We start from the raw sequence: 14,739 nt of genomic DNA, 5'->3' as shown, positions 1-14,739 counted from the left end.
CAGGAGATGGGGGGGGAGATGAGGTTGAAGTACTTATTCTTCTGGTTTCCTCCCCTTCGTGAGACTTGGAACTGGCTCTGTTCCTCCACCGAAGGTGGCCATTTCAGATGACTCTCTCCACACACTCAATCTGGGTTCCAAGCACCTCCCTTCTTCCCCTTTCCTATAACCTGCCTACATATTTGTAAATCATTTCTTTTTAACATCCTCTTCAAATTATCCATTTTGACGGTGCCATCTCTTTCCTGCCCAAATCCTGAATAACACAGCAGGTCAACACATTTTTCTCAGTCTCATGCCAATTAATCTTTTTAAACGGTTTTGCCTCTGATAAAGGTATCTTGAAATTCTAAATGAATTTGGTCCACTGATTTTTCCCTGTTCAAATGCTAATTTTTCAAAAGCTCTACTGTATAAATCAAAGACTCTTTTTCTCCAGTGAAGCCTTGCTCCTTTTTCCCCATGGGTTATGTTTGTTTAACTGTTTTATAACTTCTACCAGATTGTATCAAACAGAAGTTAGATTCCTAATTCATCATATTTGAAGTGCCCATAGCATCCTTTCTGATGGTATACGTGAATCATGAATTTAGGATGCCTGTTGAGGTCAATAATTCTGTAATCTCACTGTTGAGTTTCTTCCTGATTGTGGGTGTTTGCCATCTAGCACTGGGAAATTAGAGTTGTTTGCATATATTTTTATTGACTTTGTCTAAAATATTTCATGTATTTCCCATCATTTATTCTCTGAGCAATCTTTTTCAAAAAAATAATTTTCAGCTGGGCTCGGTGGCTCAGCCTGTAATCCCGTGCTTTGGGAGGCTGAAGTGAGTGAATTGCCTGAGCCCACGGGTTCGGGACCCTGCCTGGGCAACTTGGCGAGACCTCATCTCTACAATAAATCAAAAACTAGCCAAGCGTGGTAGCGCATGCCTGTAGTTCCAGCTACTTGGAAGGTTGAGGCGGGAGGATTGCCGGAGCCCAGCAGGTCGAGGCTGCGGTGGCCAGGAGCGGACACTGCACTCCAGTCTGGGTGACAGAGTGAGACTCCAACTCAAAAAAAAATTTTTTTTTCATACTCTTTCTCATGTATTCATGCCTATATTGAAGTATTAAACACTGACTGCCAAGCAGCCATGTGTTAGGGATAAAGTTGAATGAGACTGAGACATAATATTGTTTAATACTGCCTAATATCTTCCTCTATGAAATCAGATGTAAATAATTTAATTTATGTACTACAAATTCCATTATTTTTTGACTGAAGTTCATTCCCAATTCAATGATAGCTGGTCACTATTGGATATCATTTGGGACAAACTAATTTTTTTGCAGAAAGGAATGAAGATCATTTAGTTGAGGCTAAAGGATACTCATTAAAATGTGTATTCATTCATTCATTCATTTATTCACTCATTCATTCAGAGTTGGAGTCTCACTCTGTTGCCCAGGCTGGAGTGCAGTGGCACGTTCACTGCCACTGCAGCCTCAACCTGCTGGGTTCAGGCAATCCTTCTGCCTCAGCCTTCCAAGTAGCTGGAACTACAGGGAGGCCCAGCTAATTTTTTGATTTATTGTAGAGATGAGGCCTCACCAAGTTGCCCAGGCTAGTCTTGAACCCCTGGGGTCAGGCAGTCCTCTCACCTCTGCCTCCCTAAGTGCTGGGATTACAGATGTGAGCCACTGCACCTGGTCTAAAATGTATTTTTAAAGAAGGGAAATAGTTCTAAGATCTCAGGAAACACTTTTCTTACATAGGAACAATGACAAGAAACTGAGGGTGAAATAGGTTGAAAGGGCATCAGGTTATGCCTACTCACATAATTAGATTTTTTCAACTTTATTATAATCTTTTGTTTTTTAAGGTACAATTCAGGGTTAGGTATACAAATGTTCATTATGCAGGTACCCTTGTTGATGAGGTGTGCCCCTCCCCCCCTGGCAATTTCCCTCAACTGCCAATCCCACCCCCTCCCCGGCATTTTCCCAATACTGCCAATCTCTTTTCTTATAGTATTATGATAATTGTTCAAGATCCACTTATGAGTGAGAACATATGGTATGCTGTTCTTTGTTTCTGTGATAGATCACCGAATATAATCAACTCTAAATCCATCCAAGTTGCTGCAATGTCCATATGTTTGTCTTTCTCACATAACTAGATTTAAAAACTAGAGACTTTGCCACCACATCCCAGGTGGAAAGACTACAGGGTATTTTACTGAGTTCTGACTCATAGAGTTCTCCTATGGGGTTCCTATTCTAGTTAGAGCTTTGTTAACTTCGAAAGTATTTGGAAGATACTTTCATTTAAAGCAATAGAAGACTACCTAAAAGGGCATAAACAATAAAGGGAAAATGATAGCCTGTTAAAAATCCAAAGGGGATAGTTTCAGGTAAGGCTTGATCTAGCAGCTCAATAAAATACCCCCCAAAATGACTTTTATTCTTTCTATTTCTTACCTCTACTTCCTCATTAATGGCTCCATTCTAAGATAGTTTTTACCTGGTGGTCCCTGGTGGCTTCTGGCAGCTCCCAGGCTACAGCTTCCTAGTTTAAGTACAGAAGGAAAAAAGAGAATCTGCTTTTCGATATCTCAAACAAATGTTCTGGAGTAGAGTCACGTTGTTACTAACTGTCCTGATTCTAACTGTGTGTCTACGTGAAAACTGGCCACTACTGTAAAAGGCTTTTTATTTAAATTTCATCTACATGCCAATAACAGGGAGCCTGTTTGAAGGTGTGAAATTCAATCACACCTAAATAAAATTATTATGATTTTATTTGAAAATACTATTTGTATATTTTATTGATACTTATTTTAAATAAATATCAGCACTTTGAAGATTCAGCAATTTAAAGACAGAATATTCACTTAGATTATTTCTGACATACTACTCATAAAACAACCACTAAGATATTGCAAAAAACCAGTTTTGTAAACATGATTTAAGAAAAAAAAAAGTTTTGGCAGAGGAAATCAAGATTTGGCTTTATGGCCAGACATAGCAGTTCATGCCTATAGTCCTAGCACTTTAGGAGGCCAAGGCAAGAGGATTGCTTGAGCCCAGGAGTTTGTGGCCAGCCTAGGCAACATAGAGAGACTTCATTTCCACAAAAATCAAACAATTAGGCATGGTAGTGCATGCCTGTAGTCCCAGCTACTTAAGAGACTGAAGTGGAAGGATTATCTGAGCCTAGAGGGTCAAAGCTGCGGTGAGCTGTCATCATGCAACTGCACTCCAGCCTGGGTGACAGAGTGAGACCCCGACTCAAAAAAAAAAAGATCTGGTTTTATGAAATTCTGAAATATATACATGTATGTATATGTGTGTGTGCATGTGTATATTTGTATAAATGAAAATTGGATCAAAGTGAACATACAGTTTTATATTTTTAGCATAGCATTCTATCGTGAATATTTCTTCTGTCATAAACCAGTCTTATGTAATGTCCTTAAAACATGTATAATGTCCAATATATGGATATGCTTTAAATTGTTTAACTATTCTCTTATATTGGACAGTATTCACAAATATAAGTATCATTCAATGAACATTATAAATTTTTTGTACTTTTATTAATATTTAGACAATAAAAGCCTTTTTCTCACTGTTTTATCTTTTTTTCTCTAACCCCTTGGGTATTCTTTATTTTTAATTTTTCTAAAAGTCATAATTGTTTATTATAATCTCTGCACAAGAAGAAGAAATGGGTAAACATACAGCACTGACTCAGCTCCCAAGTCTTTTTACTTTTCTTGAATGTCCTTCTAATGAATCTCCAGTCTTCTTAATTTTTTTTTTGAGTCTGAGTCTCACTGTGTCACCTAGGCTGGAGTGCAGTGTCACAATCACAGCTCACTGCAGCCTCAACATTCCAGGCTCAGGTGATTGTCCTGCCTCAGCCTCCCGAATAGCTGGGACAAGTATGAACCACCAAATCTGGCTAATTTTTAAATTTTTTGTAGAGATGAGGTCTCTTGCTATGTTTCCCAGGCTGGCCTCGAACTCCTGGACTCAAGGGAGTTGCCTGCCTCACCTCCCAAAGTGCTGATTACAGGCATGAACCACCATGCCCAGTCACCAGGCTTTTTAATCCCTTTAAGTTTTTAGTGTCTATTTTCCAAGCCTTTGTCCATGCTGCAGTGGCTGTGAACCTGCCACTACCCCCCAGCCCAGGCGACAGAGGGAGACTCCTACTCAAAAAAAAAAAAATTAAATTAAAAAAATAAGGCCAGGAGTGATGGCTCAAGCCTGTATTCACAGCACTTTGGAAGACTGAAGTGAGTGGATTGTCTGGGCCCAGGGGTTCGAGACCAGCCTGTGTAAAATGGTGAGGCCTCATCTCTACAGTAAATCAGAATATTAACTGGGCGTGGTAGTGCACACTTGTAATTCCAGCTTCTCAGAAGGCTGAGGTGGAAGGATCACCTGAGCCTAGCAGGCCGAGGCCACGTTGAACCTGCCACCGCCCTCCATCCTGGGCCAGCGAAGGCTCGGAGAGTCCCGGGGAAGGAAAGGGCAGACCAGGGCTAGGGGGAGCATGACCTGGCCAGGGAAGAAAAGAAACAGCAGGTGATCTTCTGAAGCCACAAACTATGATAAAAAAGTCAAAAGAAGAGAAGAAAGAGGAAAGGGTATTAGTATTTTCCTGGTGCCTCCTATAACAGGTATAGGAATTGCAATACCTGTTCTTAAAACTCAACAGCCAAACACTTACATATTTGTTTTATAACTTGCTATCTTTGACTCCATTATGCGTAGTACTGTTGACGCCAAAAAATAAGGTCCAGTTTGTGACATACATCATTTAATCCTCTCAGCAACTCATTTAAGTTAGTATTAATACTTCCATTTTACAGGTAAGGAAACTGAATCATTTGAGGACATTAGGTAACTTATCCAGAAGCATACAGTTAGTAGTAAAGTTAAGTGCAGATCATTCTAGCGCCAAGTCTGTGCTCTTTATAACGCACCCAACAAACTCCCATATGGAAAAGCTACAGTGAATAAGACTTTTCATTTAATGATGAATAATGGCTAGAAGCTTTAAAAGAAACTCTTTTCTGGTATGTAAAGCATTAGAATTCAGTAATCAATAACATCTCATCAAATCTAACAACTCTAGTCTTTCACTGAGGAAACCCAGGCTTCTGGGGATAAGGCTGCAGATCCCAAAGTAATTTGCCTCTAAAAGGAAATCATCTATTACCTTGCCTTAAATAATGCAGGATTCAATTATTACTTCCTGCTAGAGTGACTGTTTAAGCATAAGGCATTAAAAAGTTTTCTCCTGTTATTTATTGCCTAATACACTACTTGTCTGGAAGTGATGGATAAATATTTGAAGGGAAAGATGCATCATTCTGGCTACTCCATGAAATTCAAGATGGATAAAAGTCAATGTTTCAGGCTCATCTATTTTTAGCTTTCTTCCTATAATAAGGTAAAAGCGAGCTTTAAGTGTTTTAAAAGACACATCTACTAAAAGACAAATCTGGCTTTATCAGCTTCTGTATAATTTTTAAAGAATGCTTTCTATTCAAACTTTGTAAGGAATAAGTATTTTTTAAGTTTTAGAAAAAATAGATGTATCTAAAACAATTGAATTATCTTTCTGACCACAAGATTTTGAGACCATGTTTTATTATGTGGATTATGTTTTGACATGTCAGATGACAAAAAGAGAAGCAACCAAATACTGATAGTACCCACTAAGTCCCATGTGACTTCTATGATTCAAAGTGGAACCACAAATTTCATATCAAACATGTCTTCCCAAAACCAAGAATAATTTGTTTATAACAATAAGCACTTTGAAAATATTTATTAAGCAAAGTTTCTCAGACATTCTTCTAAACCATTTTTATTCAATATTTCTCATGATAACCTTATAAGGTAAGTAATCTTACTCTTTCCATTTTACAGATAAGGAAAAGTAGCTTGGCCAATGGTCACAAAGCAATTGGTAGAGCTAAGATCTAAAAGAAACTAAATTATTTTAAATTACATGAAAGATGGCCAAAATTCAAATTAATGACCTGTAATGTTAAGTATTCATTTATCATTTAATTATTAAAGGTTTATTTCTAAATACAAATGTATTTTACCCTGAAGTCAATAGAAAGGACAATATTTCCATGAGGCTAATAGTCTTAATGATTTTTCCATGTATTATATCTCAGTAAATATTTTATGATTAACTATGACACATACAGAAATCCATAAACATTTATTCATGTCCAAGTTATGTCTTAAGTAAAAAATGCTATAAAACCCTGGATAGTTGTACTATTTTGTAATTTTATATTATAAAATACCAAGAATATGATATGCTATAAATTTTAAAAGGTGATTTTGATAATTAATGCTTGTATTGCTAATTAATAATCATATTAGTATTATACACAGCATTTACTGAGCATTGGTGGCACTGCAATAAAGATTTTAAAGACATTTTCTCATATTGTTTGGGAAGTGGTATTTTCCCCATTTAATGATGTGTGTAGAAAAGTGTAGAAAAATTAACTTCTTCCAGGTTTCAAAGATATGAGGTGTCAGAGCTGAAATTAGAATACCCATACACACACAAACATATGATACAAGGCGGGACCCCCAAAAATGGAATTATCTTTTGGAGGCAGGCCTCTTGTGGTGGAGGTTTCCCTAGCTAGGTAAATGTTCTAGGAACCCATCAGCATCAGTGTACCAGCTAGCATCGTTGTGAGTGGACTGCCTTTGGCTCCATTGAATTTTGTTTGGAGGTTCTTTCAATGTATTTGCCCATTGCATGATGGGTGATTTAAGAGTACACCTGCCCACACTGTGCTGAGTGTTCAGCAACTTTTGACCACAGATGGCATGAGCCCCATGTCTCACCCTCCTTATTCACCTGATCTTGCCTGCAGTGACTTTTTTGTTGTTTCTCTGGATGAGGAAAGTACTCATAAAGAAACGTTTTGCCAATGTGGAAGAGGTGAAACAAAAATGGTAGAAGTACTACATGGCATCAGAACTGATGTGTTCAAAAAATGTTTTGAGCAGTGGAAAACGTGACTTGATGGGTGTATTGCATCAAATAGAGAATACTTTGAAAGTGACTGAAGTTTAAACATGTAAGAATAAATACACAATTTTTTATAAATACATTCTGAATTATTTTGAGTCCTCCTCATATATGTATTCAAGTGTATTCCTATATATAGCAGTTTTTAGTGATATACTCTCCACCCGAGGGTTGCTACCTCACTATTATAAAATCATTAAAAAGTAAAAGTAAATATCAGTTAATTTTATTTTCAAAATATTTGCATTAATCAATTTAATGCAATTAAATTATCAATGAAACACTTACTATAAATTATCAATGAAACACTTACTATAAGATAGACATTTACTATAAGATAGACATTTACAGTTTCTGAATGGTCTAAGCTTGAGATTTGTTGGACCTAAAAAAGAGCATCTCAAAAACTTTTTTTTTTTTTGAGTTGGAGTCTCACTCTGTCACCCAGACTGGAGTGCAGTGGCCGCTCCCGGCCACCGCAGCCTCGACCTGCTGGACTCCAGCGATCCTTCCGCCTCAGCCTTCCGAGTAGCCGGAATTACAGGCATGTGCCACCACGCCCGGCTGATTTTTTTAATTTATCGTAGAGATGAGGTCTCGCTGCCCAGGTGGGTCTCGAACCCGTGGGTTCAGGCAATTCACTCACCTCAGCCTCCCAAAGGCGCGGGATTACAGGCTGAGCCACCGAGCCCAGCAAAAACTTTTAAAAACAAACCAGATTTTTTTCTTTGATCACTGATACTTTACTCTGTTAAAAACTAAATATTCAATGATTGTTTTATTTTTATTTTACTTTATTTTTGCAGAGACAAGGTCTTACTGTGGTCTTGAACTCCTGGGCTCAAGCATTCCTCCTGCCTTGGCCTCCCAAAGTGCTGGGATTAGAGGCATGAGCCACCATGCCCAGTCAATATTCAATAATTTTAACAAACATTTCAGACTAGTCTGAAAAAAATTAGCAAGAGTTTTTGAGATCAGCTTTTGTCACTATGACATCATAGATTAAAATTAGAGATTTGTTTAAACAAGAGGGGGGAAAAAGCACTAAGCAAATATAATAATCTTACTGTTTGTAAACTATTATGACTCCAGGTATAAATGAATAATGCAGCACTGACCAATAAAACTTTCTGAGATGATGAAAATGTTTGCTCTGTCTGCACTGTCCAGTATAGTAGCCACCAGCTAGACGTGGCTATTGAGCACTTGAAGTGTGGCTAGTGTTACTAGGGAATTATATCCCAAATTTTTAAAAGCTATGTAAAACTAGCAGTCAACAAAAGTCAGAGGATCAGTTCTGAAAGATGGTAACTTTTTTCCCTAAAAGTTTCAAGAGGCAATATGTTTTTTATAGTAGTCAATGACAAAACCAATAAAAAAGAAAATATTATATATCTTGCATGCTTTGATGATGATTTGAGTGTTCAGAAAGTTACAAATTAAAAGTAGAATAATATTTGAATGAAGTATAGTTATTTATTAAATTCAGTTCTGTTCATAAATTACAATGAATGAAGTAATACATAAAACACACTAGAAATTTCTCAGTTATCCCACATTTCTTCAGCAAAAAGTATCAAAATCTAATTTTAAACCAGCTGAGATACAGAGGTTTGGGAACAGTTTATTTCTATAATGTGAAATATATGACATTTTAGCTAGAAAAGGGGAGAATTTTTCCCCCCCATTAAAATTGGTGTTCACTTCAGTATGAAGCAGGGGAGAGACAAACACCAGGAAGAAGGATAAACCAAAACTTTTCATTTCCCAAGAAAAATGGTTCTGTACAAATTTGGGATCCACTAGAGAAGTAGGCCTAGTGTTCAACGACATTTAACATTTTGTTTAAGTGAACTGACATTTTGTGTTGAGAATAGTCTACAAAGTGGCGAAGAAAATTAATTTTATTTCCTCTTTTCTGTTGACCTTTGTGTGTGTAAATGAGACTTGAGGATAAAACCTCCTAGCAACAGCCTCCTCAGGCTCTGGCAAGAATCAGTGTAGATGTCCTTTCTATGTTAGGTTTTCTTCTCAGTCTGTGTAGGACCGCTCACCTCATAACTCCAGGGTTCACATATTGGACTAGTGCCTTCCTCCTCACGTTTTCCTTTCCATAATACTATAAGCAGTAAAAGCAAGGTCACCCCCATGGCATAAACACTGTCATGGACACTGCAGACATTGAGAATTGTTTAGACAGGTCCATGTTAGGAATCTAACCTCTACTCACTTTCTCAATGTAATTTTCTTAATTTGATTTGAACATAAAATTTTATGAATACTTTCTTAAATATCATATTTTATAATTTTTTTCCTTTTCATATGTCAGTGATATGGACATAATCACTAGAATAGATGTACTAGTTTGTACTTCTGCTGATATTAATTTGAATTTTAACTAGTTTTTGTTGAAAACTAATTTATAGGAACAAAAGGAACTGCTTTTTTTCTGAGGTCACATCAGCTTGAAAAGTATTCATTTTGTTGAATGCCTTTAATGTAAGTCACAAAGTACAGATTAATTTCTGAGATTGTATGCATTTCATCATAGTTTTCTTGTTATGGAACAGGATATTCTGAATGACAGAAAAATAAATGATTAAAATTATACTCAATGTAGTTAAGGTATAATTAAGTAAAAAATAATATTTTTGCTGGGTATGGTGGCACACGTCTCTAGTCTTAACTACTAAGGAAGCTGAGGTGGGGCCATTGCTTGATCTCAGATTGAGGACAGCCTCAGGAACATAGCAAGACCTTGTGTCTAAAGTCATAATAACCACTTTCTTGGATTATAAAAACTTTGCATTTGTTATTTGTCTATAAGCTGTTGACAGCAAAATTTTATGTCAGTTAACAAATCAGTGAATTGCCATTTGTAGTAAAGAAAAATGACTGTTAACTTAAATAGACTTCCATTGAATATGCAAACACAGTGATAAACAGCTTAAGACAGTTTAAAAGTATACGTTCTAGAAACAACCTATCCAAGTGTGAAATGTGACACTGTCACTTAGCTCTGTAACTTTGGGAAATATACTTAGGAGCTCTGTGTTCAGTTTCCTTATGAATAAGTGGACTAATAATAGCACTTTTAAAGGTGAAGTGAGAGTGAAATATATTCTCATGTATAAACCTTAGAAGATTGACTAGATCATAGTAAGCAGTAAGTTTTGTGAAAAAGGATAAGACCACACAGCTTTGATACCTTCATTCAAAGGAATCTCATTCCACTTCATTGGGGTTTGGGCTGTTACTTAATGACTTGCTTCTAACAAGCAGAACATGGTGACAATGACCATGACTTACAAAAGTAGGTCATAAAAGACATGGAGGCGTTTATATTTTTTCTTGGATTACCCATTCTGGGCAAGGCAGCTGGTATGCCCTGAGGACACTCAGGGAGAGTTCTGAAAAGGTCCACATGGCAAGGGACTGAGGTCTTCCGCCAACAGTCAGGAAGAACCTGCGTCTACCTGCTGACAGTCATGTCAGGTGGTCCTTTGGAAATGAATCTTCCAGCTTGACCAAGTTTTTGGGTCCCCACAGTCCCAGTCAATACCTTGACCACAGCATCATGAAAAATTCTTGCCAGAAATACCCAACTAAGTTGCTCACAGACTCATAACCCTCAGAAGGTGTGAGATAATACATATATGATGCTTTAGGTTGTGCATTTTGTAGTAATTGTGTTATGTAGCAATAAATAGCTAATGCAAATATTACTTATTCAGAGTTTATATGTTTCAAACATTATTCTGAAAATAAATAAATTTTGCTGAAGTCTATTTTCCCATTCCATTAATAAAACTGTGTCAGGTGTTTAAAAATAACTGAAAAGTAGAATTAACAGTTGCTAGTATGAAACATTAATAAACTACTGATTAAAATATGTAATTTTATTTGCCATATGTGTTTTCTATCAAAACAAATAGAAAATACATTTTCCATGAATGTTATACATCATTTCAGAAAGTGCATAATTGCTCCTAGTTCAGAATTAATGTCTGGTTGAATTTACTTTTATATCCCAAGGTATGAATTAACTTTATTGCAATATAAGATTATTTTTGTTATATAATAATTTAAATTACTTTAGAAGTAGAGAGTGTAAAGCTAAGTAAGCCCCATCAGTTTGTACATTCATTCATCCATTCATTATGTTTCCAAATATTAGCAAATATGCATCATGTTCCCAACACAGCACTATACCCTGAAGAGGCACTGGCATAATTTTCATAAAAAGAATCCTCCCATAAAAATAAATGTATAATATATGCAAGGGGGGATCACCTCAAAATGGAATTTATTTATTAAAAAGTTGCGTATTTATTCTTACATGTTTACACTCCAGTCACCTTCAAAGTGCTCTCCATTTGATGTAATTCATCTGTCGAGATGCTTTTGCCACTGCTCAAATGCTCAAAACAGTCTTTTAATGTGTCAATTTTGATGCCTCTTAGGGCTAGTGCTGTGTTTTGTTTCACCTCTTCCACAAGAGAAAAACGTTTCCCTTTGAGGTTTCTTTCATATGGGGAAACAAAAAAAGTCCCTCAGGAGAGAGAGGGTGACTAGTGAGGGTGGGACAGAGGAGTCATGCCGGTTTTGGTCAAAAACTGCTGAACACTTAGTCCCATGTGAGCAGGTGTTTTTGTAAATCTCCCACCATGAAATGGGCAAATGCATTGAAAGAATCTCCAAAATCAATTCACTGAAGCCCAATGCAATCTCTCCCAACAATGTTAGCTGGTACACCGATGCCGGTGGGTTCCTACAATACTTACCTAGTTGGGGAAACCTGTACTACAAGAGGCCTGCCCTCCAAAAGATAATTCCTATTTTTTAGGAGTCCCACCTCATATGACTTGTTAAAAATATCTACAATTATCTCATTGCGAGGTAACATTTAAAATAGTGCTCTGTTCTAGATAGATCAAAAATTTTAAAGCAATATATGCTCAATGGAATTTCTGTCAATAGCTTTGTTAATGTAAACATATCTCTGGAAAAGGAGGAAGACTATTGCTTTGAGTACTTTGAATACTTTTTGAATTTAAAAAGTACCTGTCTTCCTACACACAGTACAAGATCCTCTCTTGTTTGCAAAAATGTACATGTTTAGAAGAAAAATGGTGTATAAAATGCCAAGCAACAAATAAACAGATCAAGTCTTTTGAGTTCACTCTTTTTCAAACAACTTCGGTATAATTAGTTTGCGAAAAACAAACTTTTTTGTGATTTAAAAAGAAAAAAAGGAATCCCCGACGCCAGGTCGGAGCCGGGCGGGGCGTGCATTCCTTCCTCCGCCGCATTGTGGGAAGCGCGCGCTGGGCCTGGCCTGAGCCGCTGGGAGGCGGACTGGCCTGCCCCGCCTTGTGGAGCGGCTGCAGCTCCTTCACCGGCCTGGTGGTGGGTGTGTTCGTACTCTACGAGGTGCACACCCGCAGGGTCATGTACAGCATCGTCTACACCCGCCCGTGCGCCGGCGCCGCCCTCTGTATCCAGTCCTACCTGGTGCAGCGTCCCAGGCTGCAGTTGAGCGTCTACACCACCACGCGTTCCCACCTGGGTGTGGAGAACAACACTGACCTGGTCTTGAACGTGAAAGTCTTCGACATGGAGTCCAAATTTGAGAGGATGGTCAATGTTTCTGTACCAAAGAAAACACGAAACAATGGGACGCTGTATGCCTACATCTTCCTCCACCATGCCGGGATTCTGCCGTGGCACGATGGGAGGCAGGTGCACCTGGTCAGTGCTCTGACCACCTACATGGTCCCCAAACCAGAACAGGTCAACCTGCTCATGTGGGAGTCTGCAGAGCAGCAGATCGAAGCCGAGAAGCCCACGAGCGCCCTGGACGAGCCGGTTTCCCACTGGAGACCGAGGCTGATGCTGAATGTGATGGTGGACAACTTCGTCTTCGACGGGACATCCCTGCCTACCAATGTGCACTGCTACAAGAAGATGGTCCAGCTATGGAAGACCGTGTATTACCTGCCCATCCTGCTCATCGACCAGCTGAGCAACTACGTGGAGGACTTGATGGTCATCAGCCACTCCACCTCCAAGCTGCCCCTCACCGTGTCCCACGTCAAGGTCTCGTTAGGCCGCTTGTGCTTCTGGATCCACATGCAGGATGCCGTACATTCGCTGCAGCAGCACGGGTTTTCAGAGAAAGATGCTGATGAGGTGACTTCTGGGCCTTTAAAAATGACATCAGCTTCTGGAAGAAGAAGAAAAGCATGATCGGCAAGTCCACCAAGGCAGTCCTCTGGTGCTGCTTCAGCACGGGGGTCATCTTCCTGTTCCTGCTAGACGAGCAGACAAGCCTGCTGGTGCTCGTCCATGCTGGCATTGACACTGCCATCGAGCTCTGGAAAGTGAAGAAGGCCTTGAGATGACCGTCCTCTGGAGAGGCCTAAGACCACAGCTCCAGTTTGGTGCATCCAGCGAGTCTGAGAGGAAGACCAAGGAGTACGACACGCAGGCCATGAAGTTCCTGTCATACCTGCGCTACCTGCTGTGCATGGGGGCGCTGTCTACTCTGTCCTGAACGTCAGGTACAAGAGCTGGCATTCATGGCTGATCAGCAGCTTTGTCAACAGCTCCTATGCCTTCCGCTTCCTCTTCATGCTGCCCCAGTTCTTTGTGAACTACAAGATGAAGTCGGTGGTGCATTTGCCCTGGAAGGCCTTCACCTACAAGGCGTTCAACACTTTCATCGACGATGTGTTCACCTTCATCATCAGCATGCTCACGTCTCACCAGCTGGCCTGCTTCCAGGACGCCATGGTCTTTCTGGCCTATCTGTAATTTGAGACAAAGTATAGGTATATTTAGTGACATTTAACAGAAGAGAAGAAATAAATGATCTTCTTTGGATGATTGTGTGATTGTAAACCTAGAAAATCCAAGAGATGTTTTATATTCAAAAAATTATTATTACAATTATAATTTTATCCTCTCTATATTTTAGCAGTAAACGCTTGAAAACAAAAATATTTTTAAAATTCCATTGTTCATAGAGACAAAGATCTAAATCTTTAACTAGAGAACCACTGCAATGTGTGAAGAGTACTATATATATTTAATTGAAGGTCAAAAAACAATGTAAGGCTAAGTGGAAATCCATTATGTGTTCTCATAATCCTGGTTAAAATCATCTGAAAACATTTTTCTAAAAATATTCATCTCCCTCAAATACATATATACGTGTGTGAATATATATATATATATATATACACACATATATACATATATATAATCTATATACACACCATATATATTTATGGTAATTCACAAACATACACACTTTAAGAGTCAAAATTTAATAATAATAATAATAAATTATTAGAACAACTAATGATTAACTATTAGAATAACAAATTATTAATTATTAGAACAACCAACAATCAATCATTAGAATAATTAATTGCTAATTATTAGAATGATTAATTATTATTAATTAGTGAGTATTATTTATTAATTATTTGAACAATAAATTAATAGTCAAAGAATAAGAATGTATGTTTGAATTAGTAGGAAATCCAGATGTGATCAAATATAGCCATAGTTCACTATGTAAACATGTAAAATGTTTGCATAGTGAAAAATATGAACAATAAAGTTGAAAAGAATATAATATGCCTAGAAAATATTTCCATTTC

General features: G+C 37.9%; 1 pseudogene across 1 annotated transcript; it reads left to right on the top strand.

The window, feature by feature from the left end:
• Positions 1 to 12,443: 12,443 nt before the first annotated feature.
• Positions 12,444 to 13,885, top strand: LOC103268735 (annotated as a pseudogene). Its single transcript, XR_504838.1, has one exon. The product of XR_504838.1 is annotated as a cleft lip and palate transmembrane protein 1-like protein pseudogene (transcript).
• The last annotated feature ends 854 nt before the right edge of the window (positions 13,886 to 14,739 follow it).

This window comes from Carlito syrichta, unplaced genomic scaffold (assembly GCF_000164805.1).
Source record: "Carlito syrichta isolate Samal-C Ts95f unplaced genomic scaffold, Tarsius_syrichta-2.0.1 Scaffold308881, whole genome shotgun sequence".
In the NCBI taxonomy this organism is placed as follows: Eukaryota; Metazoa; Chordata; class Mammalia; order Primates; family Tarsiidae; genus Carlito; species Carlito syrichta.
The sequence above is the reverse complement of the archived record's forward strand: the minus strand, read 5'-3'. Positions and strand labels throughout refer to the sequence as shown.